General features: G+C 35.4%; 1 protein-coding gene and 1 non-coding gene across 10 annotated transcripts in view; one reads left to right on the top strand and one right to left on the bottom strand.

The window, feature by feature from the left end:
• Grm5 (glutamate metabotropic receptor 5) overlaps nt 1-20,922 on the bottom strand; it is a 477,051-nt gene that overhangs the window by 430,768 nt on the left and 25,361 nt on the right. The window lies entirely within an intron of this gene.
• Nucleotides 20,507-20,571, top strand: LOC115062800. The gene has a single exon (XR_003842726.1). It is a non-coding gene; the product is annotated as a U7 small nuclear RNA (small nuclear RNA).

The raw sequence follows: 20,922 nt of genomic DNA, 5'->3' as shown, positions 1-20,922 counted from the left end.
TATCCAAATGGGAATACTATCCTCAAACAAACTATTTGTAAGTAATGGTGTTATCAATGATAAAATATGTACACTAGCCTTGGTGCCCCTTTTCTCTTGTTCTTTCCAAACATTATCTCTATCATATTTGATGCTACCTACTTTGCCTCCAAGTTCACTTGAAATTTATTTATAAAATATTCTAACATGAAGTTTTAATTATTTACTATTTATTCTTATTCATATCAATATAACTACCACGCTCTTGAGGAGCATTCAGTGCAGTGGAGCATTATGTAATATAATATGTCTGAAAGATGTGGTGAGTCTACACCTATTGTGGCAAGAAGTATATGGACAGGAATTAACAAATGCATACAAAGTTCCACTTCTTGTAGAAGTGACTTGAATTTGAAGGAATAACTAGGAATAACAATGCTTTCCACTCAAACTTTACATTTTCACTATTATCTTCTCCCCACCCTAAGATCACTCCCTGGAGGTCAGCACATATTTAGTCCTTAGGCTCCTCAGAGATGGCTCAGTGGTTAAGAGCAGTGACTGCTCTTTTAAAGGTCTTGAGTTCAATTCCCAGCAACCACATGGTGGCTCACAACCATCTGTGATGGGATCCTATGCTCAATTCTGGTGTGTCTGAAGACAGCTACTGTGTATTCATATACATAAAATAAATCTTTTTCAAAAAGGTTGACTCTCATATTTTTCTTCTCTGTCTCTCTGTCTCTCTGTGTGTTTCTCTGTCTCTCTGTCTCTGTCTCTCTGTGTCTCTGTGTGTGTGTCTCTCTCTTTGTCTCTGTCTCTCTCTCTTTCTCTCTCTCTTTCCTTCTTTTGGACTACATGGAGCTTTGAGTAGTGCTGAAGTTTTTGATAGAATCCTTCCATTTGGTACTATTTCAGGCTTTTTTCATTATTATTATTACCAAACTGGTTATTATGCATTTTGAAGAAAGAACACTTGAAAAATCATCACTGTACCATATCAAAGACCCACAGTGTCATAAGGTTCAAAGGTTTAAATGGGAAAAGATAGGAGAGTACTTAGGATTTGGTAGGAAGAAGGATAACTAACACTAAAGAGGTCGAGAAAAATGCATGGCAATCTAATATTTATAATGTTCCTTTAAAAATACTTTTTAAAATAGTTTAATTGGCATAACATTTACAAAGGTCGCTGTTACTTCCAGAAGCCATAAATTGTCCACCAAAAGAAATCCCAGTGCCAGGTGTGAAATATTTCTTTCAGCTGTTAGTCTGGAGTTCCAGATGCCCCAAATCATTATTAGCTATTGACATTCCTCTCCAACTACCACTTGATGACAAGATCCTATTGGTGAATACACCATACACTCAGATCCCAGGACTTGGAGGAATAAATATGTTAATGATCTACTTTAGCACTGCTGGGTAGCTGTCATAGTGCTTTAAGTTGCTTTACATATGGATGGGAGAGAAAATCGTCAATAGTCTAGCCCATTCCAATTTCTGAACACTATGAGCTACAATAATTACCAGACTGAAAAGATATGCACATTTGTGTAATTTTGTGTATTGATAGCATAAATGCTACAAGGTTAACCAATGGCTTTATAAATGGCTGACTCTACATAAGGAGTCAGTGTAAACTTAGATCCTGTGGCTGCAAAGGTCAGTACCCTGTAGGAGAACCTGTTATCTTGCTTAAAATATATAGCATTAAACTCCTTTCTACATATTAATTCTAATACTAAAAATTGAAAGTAGCTTTCACTCTGCATCAGAGAAGAATATTTCATGAAGACTGATGAAATTAATTTCTTAATGACTAAAGTGTCACCCTCCTGAACTCATTACAGCATTGACAATCTACACAAGAGAAAGCAAGTCCTTAGGTTTGGTCTTCTCATTATGTCCTGGATTTCCTGGCTGTCTTGAGTTAGGACATTTTTGCATTTTATGTTTTCTTTGTTGTTTCCATGTTTTCTATGGAATCTTCTGCACCAGAGATTCTCTCATCCATCTCTTGTACTCTGTTGCTGATGTTTGCATCTATGGTTCCTGATTTCTTTCCTAAGATTTCTATCTTCAGAGTTGTCTCCCTTTGTGATTTCTTTATTGTTTCTACTTCCATTTTTAGATCCTGGGTGGTTTTATTCAATTCTTTCACCTGTTTGGTAGTGTTTTCCTATAACTCTTTAAGGGATTTTTGTGTTTCCTCATTAAGGGGTTCTAGCTGTTTACCTGTGTTTTCCTGTATTTCTTTAAGGGAGTTATTTATTTCGTTATTAAAGTCCCCAATCATCATAATGAGAAGTGACTTTAGATCCATATCTTGCTTTTCTGGTGTGATGGTATATCCAGGACTTGCTATGGTGGGAGAGTTTGGTTCTGATGATGCTAAGTAACCTTTGTTTCTGTTGCTTCTGTTCTTATACTTGCCTTCTGCCATCTGATTATCTCAAGTGATACTTCGTTCCTTCTTAGAATGTGGAACAAAATACTCATGGAAGGAGTTATAGAGACAAAGTTCGGAGCAGAGCCCAAAGGAATGACCATCCAGAGACTGCCCCACTTGGGGATCCACCCCACCAAAAACCACCAAACCCAGTCACTAGGCAGATGCCAACAAAAGCCCGCTGACAGGAGCTTGATATAGCTGTCTCCTGCGAGGCTCTGCCAGTGACTGGCAAATACAGAAGTGGATGCTCATAGTAATTCATTGGACAGAGCGCAGGGTCCCCAATGAAGGAGCCAGAAAAAATACCCAGAGAGCTGAAGGAGACTGAAGCCCTGTAGGAGGAATATCAATATGAACTAACCAGTACCCCCAGAGCTCCTTGGAACTATACCACCAATCAAAGAAAACACATGGTGGAAATTGTGGCTCTAGCTATATATGTGGCAGAGGATGGCCTAATCGGTTATCAATGGGAGGAGAGGCCCTTGTTCTTGTGAAGGCTCTATGCCCCAGTATAGGGGAATTTTAGGACCAGAAATGGGAGTGGGTGGGTTGGGGAGCAGGGGGAGGGTGGAGGAGATAGGGAATTTTCAGAGGGGAAACTAGGAAAGGGGACAACATTTGAAATGTAAATAAATAAAATGTCTAATAAGAGAGAGAGAGAGAGAGAGAGAGAGAGAGAGAGAGAGAGAGAGAGAGAGAAAGCCAGTCAAGATATTAGCATAAATGGGTTAGGAGTTTATGGGATTGGCCTTCTAACTGATTGTTAGTGGCAGGTAGTGTCTGTTGGGGAAGGGTGAGTCAGTTTTCTTTATAGCTGTGGCTGCTGGTAGGTTGTCTATGTTACAATAGATGGTATTACACTCATCATGTTTACATGCCGCTTTAAAGAAGAAGGTACTGTTAGGTTAGTCTGAAGATGCACGGCACTGAGGTATATATGATCACAATATACAGATCTGTGAAATTCTAAAACAGATAAATAGTATAAAATTAATTTTTTAAAAAAAATCAATCAATTTTTATGCTCATATTTATCATTGTGTGGTAGATAATGCTTTTTTTAGGTTCCACTTTTATTAGACTATTTCTTTTTTATTATATCATAATATTTAGATTTGCTGTGCAGAAAAATTCAGTTTCAAAAAATGTTCCATTTCATCCTATGTTCTACCATAAGAGCAGTAAAATGATCTTTTTCAATTTGAATCCATCAGAAGATTTTCCTACCTTAAAGCAGAAGAATGAATCAAACACAGTTAGTCCAACAATTCATACTATTCAATGTTCTAAGATGCTCTGCCTGAAAGAAGTGTCATAGATCTGTAGGCAGCTTTGAGGTCTGTTTTACGTGATACAGCTGCAGCATCCTTAGGATGTGCTTAATAACCTCATCAGTACAACATCTCAGCATGTAGAAAGACATGTGTAGCCATCTGTCATTTATGGAAGGGGAAGAAACCAAAGAATTAACAATGCTTAACCTATAACTTTTAATTTATTTCTCCCCATTATCATGTGAGGTAGACAATTCTGAGCCTGCTTTACAGAAAAGCAGTGAAAAACTTCTGCTAATGCCATGTGGCAAGCTTCAGAAATGAAGTGTAAAACCACATTTTAGAATTCTAATCACATGTTTACAGCATCAAAGATATTTTAAGCAAAGGGCCATTATTAATAATATATCACCACTTTTGATCTCTTTCCTCTATAGAAATTATAGAGTATACTTATTTGTGGCTAAAATGTTAAGGTAAAATTTTCCATGATTATAGAAACAATACAGATCTGCAGTGAGAATGTAGAGCATGGTGGAATGTAGTGATAGGGTGAGAACTAGTGAAGATTATGGAGTTTGGTAGTCAGAGCTTCTAAATGTCATACTATTGGAGAGAGAAATAAAAGTCACAATAATATATTATTGTAAGTATCACTCAATTATATTGCCTCCTAACAGTCATTAAGATAATTTAATTTATAAGACCTAGGCACAGATCCATAGCAACACCAGTTCTGGCTCATTCCAACACTATTTAGTCATGATAGACTATGGATTTTCTGTTTTCCTCACAATCATGAACAGAAACAAAATGTTAAGGAAGAAAAATAAAGAAAATCTCACCAAGAATGAGGAGGTCATTCTATCAACTGCACTGTCATGGGTAAAAGCAACACATTGCCAAGGTTTCTTTTGTTGTCTCACTGGTCTGACAATATATTGGATAACTAATTCTTTAATCCTATTTTTCTGCTTCTTTGTATCACAAGGATGCTGTCACAAACTGGCTTTCCAGATAGTGTTGTACCTAAGAAAGCTGTTGTTGAATAAGTTTGTGGCATACTAAGTCTTTTAACTGGAGGAGGCAATAGTTTCCTACCAAGTTATCCATCATTTTGAATAAAAATCAAATGCTGGCAATCTGTACTAACTAACCAACTTTAAACTCTTTTTCAGTACTGTGAAAATGAATAAATTATGCTAAATGGGAACATCACCTGTGGATGGACCATGAAGCTAAGGAGCACAAGCATTGAAGATGGAAAGATTTGAGTTTGAGTTCAAGAATTGACATTTCTGGACATAGGGCCTGCACATTTGAGTATTGGTTTTCTCACCTGTGATGGAGGTTAAATGCCTTCTTTAATGCTGCTTGTGTTTAAAGGTCTTACCCATTCAAATGCATTTTTAATTAAGACTGAATTATGCCACTTAGAATAGAAGACTGGTTAGTTTTGATTATCCACTTGCCACAACATAGAATCATCTGGGAGGGGACTTGGTTGGCCAGTGAACATGCCTATGAGGAATTTTCTAATTGAGATAATTGAGGTGGGAAGACACACTTTGCATATATGTTACATCATTTCTTGGGCTAGGATTCATTGGACCAAATGAAAAAGAAGAAAGCAACCTGGGTACTAGCATGGGTGGATTATTTCTTCTCTGATTCTGATTACTAATGCAAAGCGAACAGCTCCCGTAAGCTTCTACTGCCATAACATCCCAATCTAAAGTCAGTTCTTTCCCAATAATTAGCTTTTTTCAGAGTATTTTGTCACAGAAACTGGAAAATAAACTATATTAATATATATTTATGACTATATTTTATAATCGCCACCATAGAAGATTTGGGAAAGAAAGCAGAAGGAACAAACAGAGGTACATGATTGTTGAGATAATGAAAAATATTCTCGCTAAAATAAAACAAAGTTATGAGACAGATTTTTTTTGCAGCTTTCAGTGTTTGAAAATAATGGCATAGAGGTGGTGCTATGAAGAAGGCTACCAAAGAGGTTATTTTTCTTAAAGAAATCATGTAATATTTTTCCTTGGCAGATTATATTGTACCTGGTTTAAAATAGACATTCAACATATTTTAAATTAAAAAAAAATGTGCCTAATACCAAGGACATATTCATTCATGATTCTCCTTTATGTATCTTAATTTTTCATGGATTAAATTATTCAGTATGCCCTGATCAGGCCAACTATAGACTCGGATCCTGATATTTCATTATATTTCATTTTCTTCATACTATTTGCAGTTATATAGTTATATAGTTACTGTGATAATCTACAAGTTAGGATCTATATGTATAATAAAGTAAGAGAATAGCAACACACTATCTGTCTTTCTTTGCCTTCCATTATAGAGGATGGTTTTATATGTTATTCAGGGTTCTTACTCCCAGTGGATCCTCTTACTCTGGTTCTCCTAATGGTCAAGCAATATATCATTTTTTTAAAAAATGCGGTGAAGGTCCATTAGGCTTGTTAGAATCTCCCTGGCCTCCAAGTGAAACAGTAATTTGTATTTCAAATGTATCAGGGTCTTGCTTTCTCCAGCCATAATGCAGCATTAATTAATTGATGCTATGTTACCTAAGATGGGCTAATATATCAGTTTTAAAATGATAATCGCATTTACTTATTAAACACAATGTGTCTTCTTTTCCATAAAGACACTTATTGATATATTATGCAAAAAAAAAAAAAAAAAAAAAGAAGAAGAAGAAGAAGAAGCAGCTCTGACATCTTCTCCTTCCATGCTGGAGATACAGAGGGTGTTCTGGAAAATGGGCTCTCCACTGTACCTAAATTGTGTCTCTATAGCTGAAGTGTATCATTGACCATAGAGTCTTAGATGACGATCTTGTACTATGAATAATTATGCCAATACATCAATTAGAAAAGCAGCTAATTTCAGCATTTGCTCGCTTAAAATTAATAATTATGGACAAAAAACCTTTATTTTTATTGAGCCTAATTAAATACAAAATATGGTCAATGATATTTGTTCATATACCTTTTATCAGGGATATCTCAAGATCATAATAAAAAATATTTTAGTTCAATCCCAATATATTTTGGCCAATAGTATTGAGAAAATATTTTGTTCAATGCTTTAATGAAATATTTTTATCATTTATATTTATATAATTGAAAAGAACGGTTCTAACTGCTTGGTCTCTAATTTAAATATTAAGCCTTGCACTAATGTTGGTCTCTAATGCTAGACTTGTAAGTTATGCTTTCACCTTGGCCCAACTTTGAATTATAGAAGACTCAGTAAACTGCTAGATTTGGATTATCTAGAGATGAATGTATCAGGTGGAGGGTGATTAAGTGGGTTCTATGCAATTAATAGGCAAATTTTCCAGCAAGGGTATCTACTTTCCTTTTCCTGATGACTCTTTGAGCCAGAAATCTAGAAGGTATTGGTAGGTAAAACAGAAAACTCAGAATAATGAAAATAAACGTCTAGAAAATATCCTTTGAGTTACATGGGCTTTGTACTGGTGTACCTACTGTTGTGTAAATGTTCATGGAGTAATGACATGTGGGCAAAACAGTTTTTTTCTGCTCTGAAAATAAATAGTCTACTGTGTGTAAAAATTCTAGCTAGAGCTTTGAACTCTGTAAAAGTGCTAATGTGTGGCTGTTTATTCCCCTGTGGCTGAAACAGAGTTTTGAGCTCAGTAGCTTAGATGAACACAGACATACTGTGGAGAACAGTAAGAGATAATGAGGAAAGGAAAAAAAAATGTGTCAGATGTTAAAGAACTGACCTGGAATGATACTATGAGAGTGGCTGATTAGCATATAAAATGAAATACAGATAAAATTGTGGAGGAAGTGTGCAGTCAAAGAATGGAAGACTGCTGGACTAGGAAGGGGATTTATGTGTAAAAGAGGATCATCTGGATGTGAAAGGATGTTTGCTCTATATTATAATTTCTTTTAAAACTCAACTGAAATAGATAAGACACTGGATGAACAACAACAACAAAATAAAAACTCTATACCTTAAAAAAATAATGAAGAGTAGAGTTTGTTGAGCAAATCAAATTTGCAAGGTTCTAGAGAAAGTAAAATATCACATATGAACCATCACATTAGTTACCTCCCAGAAGGGAATCTGAGGGTCAAGTTCACTTTCAGGCAGTTTATCTGCCATAGCATGCTTTTTGAAACTTTGCAGATGACATGGTATTTTGGAAAGATTTTGAAATTGGACAACACCAAAAAAAAAAAAAAAAAAAAAAGTCCCTACCACTCTGTGAACTTAAAAAAATTACTATTTTCTTACTTCTTTATAAATGGACAAAACGTACTGTAAGTCAATATGAAAATAGAATAAGATCCTATCTATGAAAATTTAAAGCCCTGTGAGTCATTCAGTGGGAGTAATATATCTTATATGGTGAGACCCTGACAGAGGCAAGAAAGAGGGTTATGGAGACTAATCATCCTTTGCCTGATGTTGAATGAAACAAGGAAAGAGGAAATCCAGTGGATGATTAGAGGTCCTTGGTCTTACGAAGATTATATGCCTCAGTACAGAGGAAGGCCAGGGCCAGGAAGCAGGAGCAAGTGGCTTGGGGAGCAGAGTCGGGGGAGAGGGGTATAGGGGACTTTCAGGATAGCATTTGAAATGTAAATGAAGAAAATATCTAATATTTAAAAAAAAGAAATTCCTCCAGGGAATTTAATTTTTTGACTTGAGTTTTTCCACATTGTTGTTATGCCTTGTTGAACAACAGCAAGAATCTCCATGTAGCAGGGTGGAGGTCTTGTAGTAAGACATGAACAAATGATGCAAAGGGGAAAGGGGGAAGTCTGTGTTTCTGTTGTTCAGGTGGCGGGTCATGCCCCTTCTTCTTATACCCTGCCTTCACATTCATTCTCAGGGCTTGGTCATTACTCATGTCTAGCAACCCTTTTTTATTTCTTGTCACAACTGCTGATCACATAGCCACTTGACACAATTGTAACTATGTTATAGATCTAACCAGGGAATGAAATAATTAAGAATTATTTCATTTTACTGCTTTTCAGATTAATTAGGTAATGAAAAAGCATTCAGAATTTCCCAATTCCATACCAAGTAAGAATTCATAAACACAGAGTGAGGAACAGGATAGGCCACAGTCTAACATTAGTCTCTCTGATTTATACTTGCAAAATAAGTATTCTATAGGTTCAAGAATATTTATGTGCACTTAGAATAGATAACCATAACTAATTTCAATTTAATGCACATTTAATTCATTAATAACCATTTTCTTGACCTCCAGATAATCTCAAATACAACAAAGTCTATGAAAGATAGCAAGGAAATAAAACAATTTTAATTGAGAAGTCTGCCTCCCTATCTCATGAATTATAGCCTTCACTGAACACTTTATATTTATTTATTTTTAATGATCCTGATTCAAGAATGTAATTGTCATGTTTTTGTACTTTACATGATCAAAATGTTTTGTAGTATCGAACACATAATGAAACTGTAAGGTGATAAATCTGAGACTGACTGAAAAGAACAAACTTTGACAAAAGTCAAATGGCCAATAATATAATGATAGAAGAAAAGCTGTACATTATTTTTATGAAAGTATTATTGAAACACATTTTGGATTAATTTCTAAATGAATTTTGAAGATCTTTTGAAATGATTAAAAATCCAAGTGAAATTAGTATGTTTGTTGTATTTATTTACAATATCCAGAGTGAAACAGAGCTTTTGTTCTTAATATCTTTGTTCTTAATATCTTTGTTCTTCATATCTATCCTTAATATCTGTTGAAATGTATGTATTTCAAGCAAACACATTAAATGTCTGTCAAATAGTGATATTTGTTCTGTCACACTCATATAATTTCACTTGTTGCATGGCTGGAGTGATATAAAGGTTCTTGCTAACTAAAGGCAAAAACTTGAGTTACATTCTTGAACTCATAAAAAAAGTGAGAGGTGGAAACTGACTTTGTTACTTATTCATCTGACTTCCATACATACATCCCTACACACACACACACACACACACACACACACACACATGCACGCACACTAAAAAAATAAAAAAGCAAACAAATTCAAACTCTTTCATTTTGTGTTGTGTAGATATTTTGGATAGTTAAGTGCTTCTTGGTCTTGAGCTCATCACACCAAGAGGAAAAAGAAGACTTTACACATATTCATAATCATAGTATTATTGGGAAGGGAACAGGAAATTTGTGTATTTCACTGGAGAATAGATGAGTCCCGGGTCCCAGAGAGAGACTTCAAAATTTCAGGTTGATGGCTTCTGGGGAAGGATGCATATGGATGAGAATGACCAAATGACCTATGGTATCAAAAATCACATGCACTTACATGCAAGAGAACTCACATACATGAGAACTCACTCACATAGATTGAACCCAGACACATGATTATGAAAAGACCCAAAAATAAAAACATGAATATACAATAAAATAAAATGTTAAACTTTAATATTTAGTACATTAAATAATTTTTCTTTCTTTATGTATGTTGCTTTGTTCTCACATCCAAATGGTGCACAGTTGCCTGTTTCCAATGTTACTATAATGACATTGTGGAGAAGCTATGACATGGTACACAGTGATCTTAGTTCATGAAAATCATTTTCTGTTTTTCTATTTCTTAACTGGCCTTTGGATAAGAAAATCCTACATTAGTTATTTAGTACTTACCTGATGACTCTTAAAGTTTCTTGCCAAATAAGAGTAAACAATGTGCTGTAATTTTTAGACTACCCTATGTTCACTTAAATTTAGTGTGTATTCATATGTACATGTGTGGATATCTGCATTTGTTCTGAGAATGTTCACATACACATATTATGGTACACCAATAAAGGTGAGAAGCCAGGCTGTGGCTAAATATATTTAGATCCAGGACACCTAACTCAGATTATGACACGTGGCAATAGTCATATAGTTATTGTTTGACCCATCACCCAGGTCCATGTCTGCTAAATTACTTCGCAATTTTGTTTCACTCTACATTTTATTCACAGTTTATTCTCATTTAATTTTACTTTGCTTTCTTCTTTCTTGAAGAGTAACATTGTCTTATTCAAAATCTAACACACACTAGTAAAGTCACAGAAAATGTTATGTTTACTACAAAATATATCAACAAAAATCCATCCTTCTCATTCTATTCAAACTATTCATCATAGTTCAACATGAAAAAAATATTGTGGTTATGAATAGGCACATTTAATGGATATTCAGCTGACTGTGATATAGTTCTTGTTTAGCAAATTTATTAGATTTTATTTCTTCTAAAATACTTCTAAATTTTTCTATATTTGTGTCTGCAGAATAGCCTGCAAAATACCCATATGATTTTTTTTTTCCTTGAACAGCTTATCCTGTCTGTTTTGTCTTTGCATACGGCTAGAGAACTTTGTGGCAATCTCAAAATGTCAGCACACGTCCATGCTGGGGAAGCATTCTCTCAAGCAAAGGAAGAAAAAAGCTAAAACATGTGGTTGACATCTTCAGGGAACATTTTGACAAATATGTTCTTTTGCTATTTCTTTGTGTGCCTACCCACTTACCATCTGTTAAATGGTAAATAGTATTTTATTTAACTTGTTATAATTGTAAGAACTAGATAAAAAGACTGCAATGTCTGGAATAGTGTAAACACTCCTTTGTTATTTTTAAAAACAATAACAATCAAAATGCGGTAGTTAATATTTGTCAATATAACAAGATTTAGTACCACCATAGGAAAATACTTTAACACTATCAATGTTTGACAATTATTTATATAGTATAAACGTGATATAAGAAAATAATTTATCTTTTTCCCCTGACTAAATCTGTCAATCCAAGCTTCACTGTTTTAACGGTTGCAGAGACATCATTATGGAGTTTGGATTTGTACCTAATTTTCACAGGAATGTAATCACTATTATTTCATAGAACAATAATGAGTATTCATTTATTATTTAATTAAATAATCTATCAGACAACTTTAGGCTTACAAAGTATATTTACTAATTGTTCAACTGACCATCAGAACACAACATTAGAACAAAATATACAGGTTCAGCTTCCTCTCCTCATGCAATGGAAGATATTCACAAGGGACACACAAAAGTGAGGAATGAAATATGATTGACAGAGGAAATATAAGATTAATAATGTGTGTTTATTCATTATGTGTGTGCATGTAACATACTCTCTTCAATAATTTTAAATATTCTGTATACATTAATTTTCTATCAACTGATAGTGTGAAGGTAAAAGTGAAATCATGTGACAAATTCGAAGGAGACATGTGACAAAATGAAGGTACAAATAAAAATTCTCTTCCAAACAGACCCGAATACTGTTTTCTAACATGAAAAATTCATACACATTCTTTTAAAGACAGTGCCTTCAACATAAGTAAAACAAACTCTGTGCATTCTTCACTCACATTTCCTGATTATTCAAATGATGTTTCTAGAAGAAGAAAGTTTAACTGGGAGAAATAATAGAAGGGGTTGAGAAGCTCAGTAATGAAGAAGAGCCAGACACAAAAAGTTAGTGAATAACTTCAGTAAGAAAATAGTTAAATTAGTGCCAGGAAAGATACCTTGTCATTGAAAAAAATGAAATCTATGTAACTTTCCCTACAAACTTACTATTTCCCTAGAAGTACATAGAAAATTGAATTTTGTCTCAATTTGGGTAACCATCCAGGTGCTTTAACTGTGCTTATAAACCTTATTTTTATTGGTTAAAATTAACCACAATTTTTGTTGATAAATGTGACTAAAATCTCATTATTTTATAAATGTCATTATTAGAACACCTAACATAGATGCTGTATCTTAAATTCAGTAATATATGTCATCTTGGTTCTAGACCAGGGACATGCATTAATATATACCACTTTTAAAATCATTAAGACATGTACAAACATTTTTCAATATCATAATATATATGTGATAAAATGTATGACTCCCTAGAAAGTTCAAAATACATTGAATTTTAAAAACTGGGTGAGAAATTTTAAATTTTAAACAAAAATATCCATCTCTTCATATAAGTCAGGTGTGAAATGTCCTTCCTAGACTCATATTTAAAATCTTGTTTTCTAGATGCTTACACTGTTGGGGAAGGTTGTGCAACATTCAGGAAGTAGAGTCTTGCCAGAGAAAGTGGCTTCTAAAATTTAGAAAGTATAAGTTTCTAGAGAAACTTACATAAGTTTTCATTACAATAAGCTTTCATTGCCTTTAAGGTTTATAGCCCTGTCCAATTATCTATTTGTTCTTTGCTTCCTGAATGCTGACATAACCAATTTTTGCTTGCACACCAATTGCTGCTCCTGAACCATGCCTTCTCAGCCATAATAAATATATCCCCTCAACCTATAAGTCATGTTAACCCCTCTTTCTTAACTTGCTTTTGTCTAATATTTTGTAATAGCAATTAGAAATGTAACTAATATTACTATATTGCTTACCCTCAGTAGTTAACATTCCACTTTTGGGGTCACCTATTTTGTTATATTATTTGATGAAAATGGCCATGTGGAGACTTTTGTCGTGTGTGTGTGTGTGTGTGTGTGTGTGTGTGTGTTTGTGTGTGTGATATTTATATCTCAACATACATTTAAGTTGTCCATAATTGCTCACATTATATGTAATAAAGTTCTTCCCTTAGTTTAATGACTCACTCATGCCAAATAAGCATCTCTTTGAGAATTTCCACTTCCATATAGCCCTATTATTTTAGCTAAATATATTTGACATTAATGTGAAATCACAGCATGACACATCTCTGAGAAAGACAAGCTCTTGCAAAGTCTTCCTTCTCTCATTATGTCATTGTCTATAAAAGGTAGTAAGTACATAATATATTATGTTTGTAGATTAATGAATAGATTAATTAGTGTCACATGATTCTCAAGAATGCTGAGTTTTCCTTTACTTTGGTTTCCTTTAATATACTAGAAATCTGTAAGGCCATGTTGCATTTCATTATAATAATTCATTTTTGTAAATATTTATTATAAATCAACCAAGATATTGCTAACATTTTTCAATTATTTAATGACTTCAAAGATTTGGTCATTGAGAAGTCTATCACATTCCCAAATGCTCCCTTGCTTTGCATTTGTTGGGTATAATAATAAGTATTATCTTCAACTTATAAAAATACAAACCATATGATTAGTATTTCTTGCTCCATTGTTGCTATATATTTAAGATAGACTTTAAGATTAAAACACAAATTTTAATAAAAACAGGTCATTTCAGATGAGTTTTATTTCTTCTGAGCAAAATTTTGAGAGAGGGATACTGATGTGAAGGGATGGATTGATATAATTTGATAACTGAAAACAAATTAGGTTTGATTAGAAATAATGATGCCAGATTATTTATTTTTGTGATTCCTTGATAACTCTATTTCCCTTCTCAAATAAATTCAGTAAAAACATATTAATTAACAACTTAGTTTGTAGATTATTTTTCAAGTTTTACAGCATTGAGTTGGATTAATGTAATTTCATCTCTTTGTAGTTTCTCTAAAGAATAAAATGTTGTAATGCAAACATGTTAGAGGACATTTTTCTTAAAAGATATTCTGTAGTCTCATTCTGACCAGAAAGGTTCCATTTTTAACCCAAAACCAATAAATATTTTAAATACAACACTTAAGAAAAATATAGAGCAAATTAAGACTAAAGAACTATTTTTATTTTTTCTTCTCTCATATATTACATTCTTACTGCTGATTCCACTTCCTCTTCTCCTCCCAATCCCTTCTCTTCAATTCCCACACCCAGATATACTCCACCCTTTTTCCTTTAAGAAAAGGGCAGGCCTCCCAGGGGCATAATCTAAAAATGGCATATCAAATTGGAAAAAGAATTGATGAGGTAACCCAATAAGAGGGGAAAAGGTTCCAAAAGCAGTCAAAAGAGAGATTTCTTTAAAGAAATTTAGAAATATATAATTAGTGTCTCTTGAAGCCACTGAGAAAGGAATACAGATATATCTATCTACTTTTCACTGTAGCTATGGTGGGAATTTCTTTTTTTCTTTCGTTAGTTTATTTATTTATTCACTTTAAATCCCAAACTCAGCCCAGCCATCCCTCCCAGTCCCCCTCAGAGATATCCCCCCCAATCCCCTCCTCCTCTTCTCCTCTGAGAAGGAGTGTACCCTCAGATGTCATCCTCTTCCAGACCCTCAGTCCTTCCTCCAACACTTCCACAAGACTCCCTAAGCTCTGTCAAATGTTTATCAAATCTGCATCTGTTTCCCCTGGGTTGCTAGGTGGATACTCTCAGAGGACAGTTAAGCTAGCATGTGCTCAACTATGTTTATAGAAGCCTTATTCATAATAGCCAGAAACTGGAAACAATCCTGATGTCCCTCAACAAAAGAATATGTGGTTCATTTACACAATGGAATAGTACTCATTTAAACAAGGACATCTTGAATTTTGCAGGCAAATAGATGTAAGTTGAGGACAACCCTGAATGAGAACTAAAAGGTCTTAATGGTATGTACTCACTTATAAGTGGATATTAACAATAAAATACAGATATTACCACACTACAATCCACAGACCCAAAGAATCCAAGTAATAAGGAGGACCCAGGGGAAGATGCTTCATTCATTCAGAGAATGGAGGGAGGAATCTGGGTGACACAGGAAATGGGAAGGGAATGGGATAGAGTGGGAGGAGATCAGGTGTAGTAAGAGCAGGCAAAAGCGAATGGAAGTCAACAGTGGGAAGTACATCTCTAGAGACCTGGGACAGAGTGAGGCCCCAGGGAGTTTATGAAGATGAGTGTAACTGAGACAATTAGCAGTGGAAAATATGGAGCCTGAAGTGGCCACCTCTGGTAGCCAGATAGGACTCCCAGTGAAGGAATAAGAACAGCAACCCACCCACAAAAACTTTCAACTCAAAATGGCTCCTGTCTACAAGATGTGCAGGGATAAACATGGAACAGAGATGGAGAGAACAGCCAACTGACTCGTCCAAATTGAGGCCCATTTTATGGACAAGAACCAATCCCTTCTGTTATCCTTGCAGACAGGAATTTCTAATAATGATAATATAGTACTACTAGGGTTGGAGAGGTAGCTTAGTTCGCAAGTCAGCAAGGTAAGGACTTGATCACCCAACCCAATGAACACATAGAATCAGAGACTGAAGCATGGCTATAGTTGCAATGCTCCAATGACAAAATGGGAAATGGAAGCAGAGAATCCCAAAAACTCACAAGCTAGAACCTCAAGTAACAAGAAGACTACAGCAGGAATAAATTCACACTGATACGTTATAAATATATAAATATAAATTATTTATATATATATATATATATGTATATATATATATATATATGTCAGATAATTGCCAGACCCAAGCTCTATACATCTCAGTACACTTATATTTAGTGAAAATGGTTCTTCTGCAACAATGGATTGGCTTCTTAAACTTGTTATGTAATTCTTTTATTTGTGAGTTAATTATAATTATTTCTTTTAAAACAAATATTTATAAACACCACTAATAGTATTTTTGTAGCATGCCACTGGTTACAATTGTTTTTGTAATTTTGGAAAATGTAATGAGACCTTTTAGATAACTATCACTGTCATTGTGGTTATGTGGGTTACAATAGTGACAAATCTATTCCTGGAATCTAATTTTTAAGGATCCATATTTTTCATTTGGTTTTCATACTTACAGCTAGCTCCTATTAAGAAAGCATTCAGCTATAAATTAGCAAATATCCAAGAGGTTCTGTAATTTAAAGTCCATGAAAAACCACCAGACTCATTTACTACAACCACTCTGGAAATCAGTCTGGCGGTTCCTCAGAAAATTGGACATAGTACTACCGGAGGACCCAGCAATACCTCTTCTGATCATATACCCAGAAGATCTTCCAACTGGTAAAAAGGACACATGTTCCACTGTGTTCATAGCAGCTTTATTTATAATAGCTGGAAGCTGGAAAGAACCCAGATGTCCCTCAATAGAGGAATGGATACAGAAAATGTGGTACATCTACACAATGGAGTATGGCTCAGCTATTAAAAACAATGAATTTATGAAATTCTTGGGCAAATGGATGTATCTGGAGGATATCATCCTTAGTGAGGTAACCCAATCACAAAAGAAGTCACTAGATATGCACTCACTGATAAGCAGATATTAGCCCAGAAACTTCGAATACCCAAGATACATTTTGCAAAACACAAGAAAACCAAGAAGGATGACCATCGTGTGGATACTTCATTCATCCTTAGAATAAGGAACAAAATACCCATGAAAGGATATAGGTACAGAGACAAAAGTTAGAGCTAAGATGAAAGGATGGACTATCCAGAGACTACCCCATCCAGGAATCCATCCCATCATCAGCCACCAAACCCAGATACTAATGCACATGCCAGCAAGATTCTGCTGAAGGGACCCTGATATAGCGGCCTCTTGTGAGGCTATGCCAGTGCCTGGCAAACACATAAGTGGATGCTCACAGTCAGCTATTGGATGGAACACAGGACCCCCAATGGAGGAGCTAGAGAAAGTACCCAAGGAACTGTAGGGGGCTGCAACCCTGTAGGTGCAACAACAATATGAACTCACCAGTACCCTCTGAGCTCAAGTCTGTAACTGCATATGTAGCAGAAGATGGCCCTGTCAGCCATCGTTGGGAAGAGAGGACCCTTGGTCTTATAAACTTTATATGACTCAGCACAGGGGAAGGCCAGGGCCAAGTAGTGGGAGTGGGTAAGTAGGGAAGCAGGGGTGGGGGTGGGGTATAGGGAACTTTCGGGATAGCATTTGAAATGTAAATAAAGAAAATAATAAAACAAATAAATCAATAAATGAATATTTGAATAAAAAATAAAGTCCATGAAAAATTAATATATCTACTTATTGGTTATAGTTTTTACTCTAAAGATGCCAATTCTAGTTGAAAAACTTAAAAAAACACAGTAAAACTGAAGAATAACTGAGTCAATTTTCTTCTTTGGATGAACTTAATTCCTGTACTATCTTCAACATATAGAAAGCAGAGATGATCAGGTCTACAGTCCAGCCCTGAGCTTTTTCTGATTGTGCTTATCTAATAGAAGCAGTATTTGAAGTGACTTTTTGAGCTCCCATTGTCATACTGGTTGTTTTTCTTTTAGCACAGACTGAATTTTTTATTTTCTCTTTTTCCAGCTCTAAAACCTTAATATTTTTCTTCATCTTCCCTTTGAAATAGTAAGAAAGTATTATCATTGACCAAACATCCTAACCATCATAAATACTAAATATAACCCATCACCCAGTCCTTTCTTCTGGGGCAGACTCCTAACTGGTCTGATCCAGTGAAGACACCATATCCTGATCTTTACTAGAGCATCCACTGCACTCAGAGGAGTTGGTAAGAACGCCACCCCCCAATCCCAGAGCTACCCACTGGGAAGCCCAGTGGATGCAGGAAATATCAATCACCAAAACCTACACCCCCAAAAAATACCAGAGGGAAAACGGTCTGGTAGTGGGTGAGGGAAAGGACTGAAGCCCTGAGGGCAAGCAGAAAGAATGAAAACAGGCAACCTCAGGAGGTAGGAGGTTTGAGGGACCCTCCAGAATGCCCCAGAGATCTGGGAAGTGAGAGACTCTCAGGACTCAAAAGGAGGGACCTTAGGTAAAATGCCTACAGTAGGGAGTGGGAACTTATAGAGCCCACCTCAAACAGGAAGACTAGGCATCGAGTGAGGGAGGTGGTTGCCATCCCACAGTCAAAACTCTGACACATAATTGTTCCTGTCTGAAAGAACTGCAGGGATGGAAATGGAGAGGAGCCTGAGTAAAAGAAGATCAGCAACAGGCTCAAAGTGGGATCCAGCTCAACGGCAGGTCCCAAGGCCTGGCACTATTACTGAGGCTATCGAGCCCTCACAAAAAGGGACCTATCATGACTGCCCTCTGAAAGACCCAGCAAGCAGCTGAAAGAGTCAAGGAAGGGACTGGAAAAGTAGGGAAGAAGGAACTGTGTGAGAAGGAAAATAGAAGAGGCAAGAGGGGGAAGAAGAGGAGAAGGAGTAATTTGAAGAGAATAAGGAGGAGGAGTGTAAAAGAGGAAAAAAGGGAGATAGAAGGGTAAGAGTTATGAAGATCCAGAAACTAACCCCTGTAGTTATGTGAATCTCAATCTTTGTTTTTCTTAGGTTCTTTCTTTACTTATGTGACACAGTGTTTTTTTGTTGTTGTTTTGTTTTGTTTTGTTTTGTTTTGCTTTGAGGAGCTATATTTTGTATTCTGTTTTGTATACTTCTAGTGCTAGACTGCAATATAACACTTTATACCATGCCTGCCTAGTGTTCAGGTTCCTTACTCAAAAGTAACCTCTGTAACTAATGGTAAAATATTAATAACCTAGAATTTGATAAACTAATTGTGACTCTTCACAGATCTGACGTTTATATGCCTTTAGTAAAAGAAACACTGAACTTTCAGAATAGTCAAATTCTAAATAACATTGCTCTTATGAGATAGGAAATAATATCTGGCTAGGGGAAACACTTGCATTCATTTCTCAAACATTAATTCTGTTCATGCTAATTACCCAAGAAACACACAGGTGATCCTCAGATATAGGAAGTATGTGAATGGTTAGTACTGTAGCAGTGTGCACATTTTCACAAAACTAGAGGAATTATTTGTGTTGACAGAACAGTGCAGTTGCATCCTTTCTGAACTTAGTCATGTGGGCCTAGAGAATTTGGGGATGGCATTCTGGAATCTTCGGTGGTGAAAAAGGTTTGTGATGCCTAGGAAATTGATGGGATCTCATTTCTGGCACAAATCCTTTATGAGTAAGGCAAACTCCAAACCAATAGTTAGTCTAAAATAACCTACAAACAGAGAAGACGTTACCCATGCAACAGTTAGAAATGAATTCTATGTTGAACCACAGATAAACAATAATTCCACCAGCAGCTACTGCCTAATGAAAATGATAAAATAAACGTTTAACTAAAACTTTTTTCATTCTAATGGCCAACTCACAGTAGTTTGCAGTTCTGAATCATTATTATCATCCTTTTAAAGTTTGTCAGAACTTTTAACACATTCCAATCCCTAGATGATAAAATAGAAATGGTTCAGTGTGATTCTAGGAGTCTTAAGCATGTCTGCATCTCACCAAATGGTAAAACACTGTGCTCTTCGGGTTGGCCCTGGAGGCTGTGGAAAAGAACACTGAAAACATGAGAAAATATATAATTACTCAACTATGCAAAATATAAGGATGCAATATGACTGTATAAGATCTAAAAGAAGAAGGGCAGCTGCACTATGAGCCATCCTGTAAGTAAGATGAAGAGAAGCAGATACAAAAGGAGGCAGGTTCCTTAGTTCCAGTCAGCCTGGGACAGATTGAGTTTAGGTTGATGTGTGGTTGGAACGGGATTCCACCCAGATATTCTCTATGCCTGTGCTTGCTATTTTATCATTAGAGTTGAAGGGCTAAGATCATGGAATGCTGATTCCTGGGATGGCCAAGAGGGGAACATGGAATAAATAACTGAATTGACATCTAAGTACTAAACTGGACTTTGGTCTTCATGAGATGACCCAGCTATAACACTTCCTTCTTTAGAATTTTTCTTCTAGTGAAAGTTGAGATATCCGGAGATCTCTAGAAATTGAACACAGGTCTTCAAGAATGTTTTCTAACATGATTTCTGATTTTGGTCAGAAATTTAATGAAGAGTGAACCAGATCTTTTAGAATTTTTCATAGCTCTTTTAGAATTTTTTTCTAACAGGATTTCTGAACTTAGTCAGAAATTCCAAGAATTACTTAAAGAGCTAACACAACTCTTTTAGAATATGTTCTAGCAACTATCCAGAGAAGGCTGAGTGAAGGTCAAACACAGCTTTTTTAAAGAATATTTCTGGATTTCTGATTTTGTTCGGAAAACCCAAGAATTACTTTTAGAATTTCTCTAACAGAATTCCTGACTTGGTCAGAAGATCTAAGAATTTTTTATTGCAGCTTTTCTGACTTTGGTCTGAAAACACATGAGCTATCTGGAGAGCTTTTAGATTTTTTTTTTTTTTATTAGCAAAGGGAGCTGTCTCCACCAGAAAGAGCTGTCTCAATGATAGCTGTCTCAACCAGGAATTTTTTTTTCATATAGCCAA

The sequence above is a fragment of the Mus pahari genome, chromosome 1, assembly GCF_900095145.1.
Source record: "Mus pahari chromosome 1, PAHARI_EIJ_v1.1, whole genome shotgun sequence".
NCBI classification, from domain to species: Eukaryota; Metazoa; Chordata; class Mammalia; order Rodentia; family Muridae; genus Mus; species Mus pahari.
Note: the sequence above shows the minus strand (reverse complement) of the source record. Positions and strands in the feature narration are given on the sequence as shown.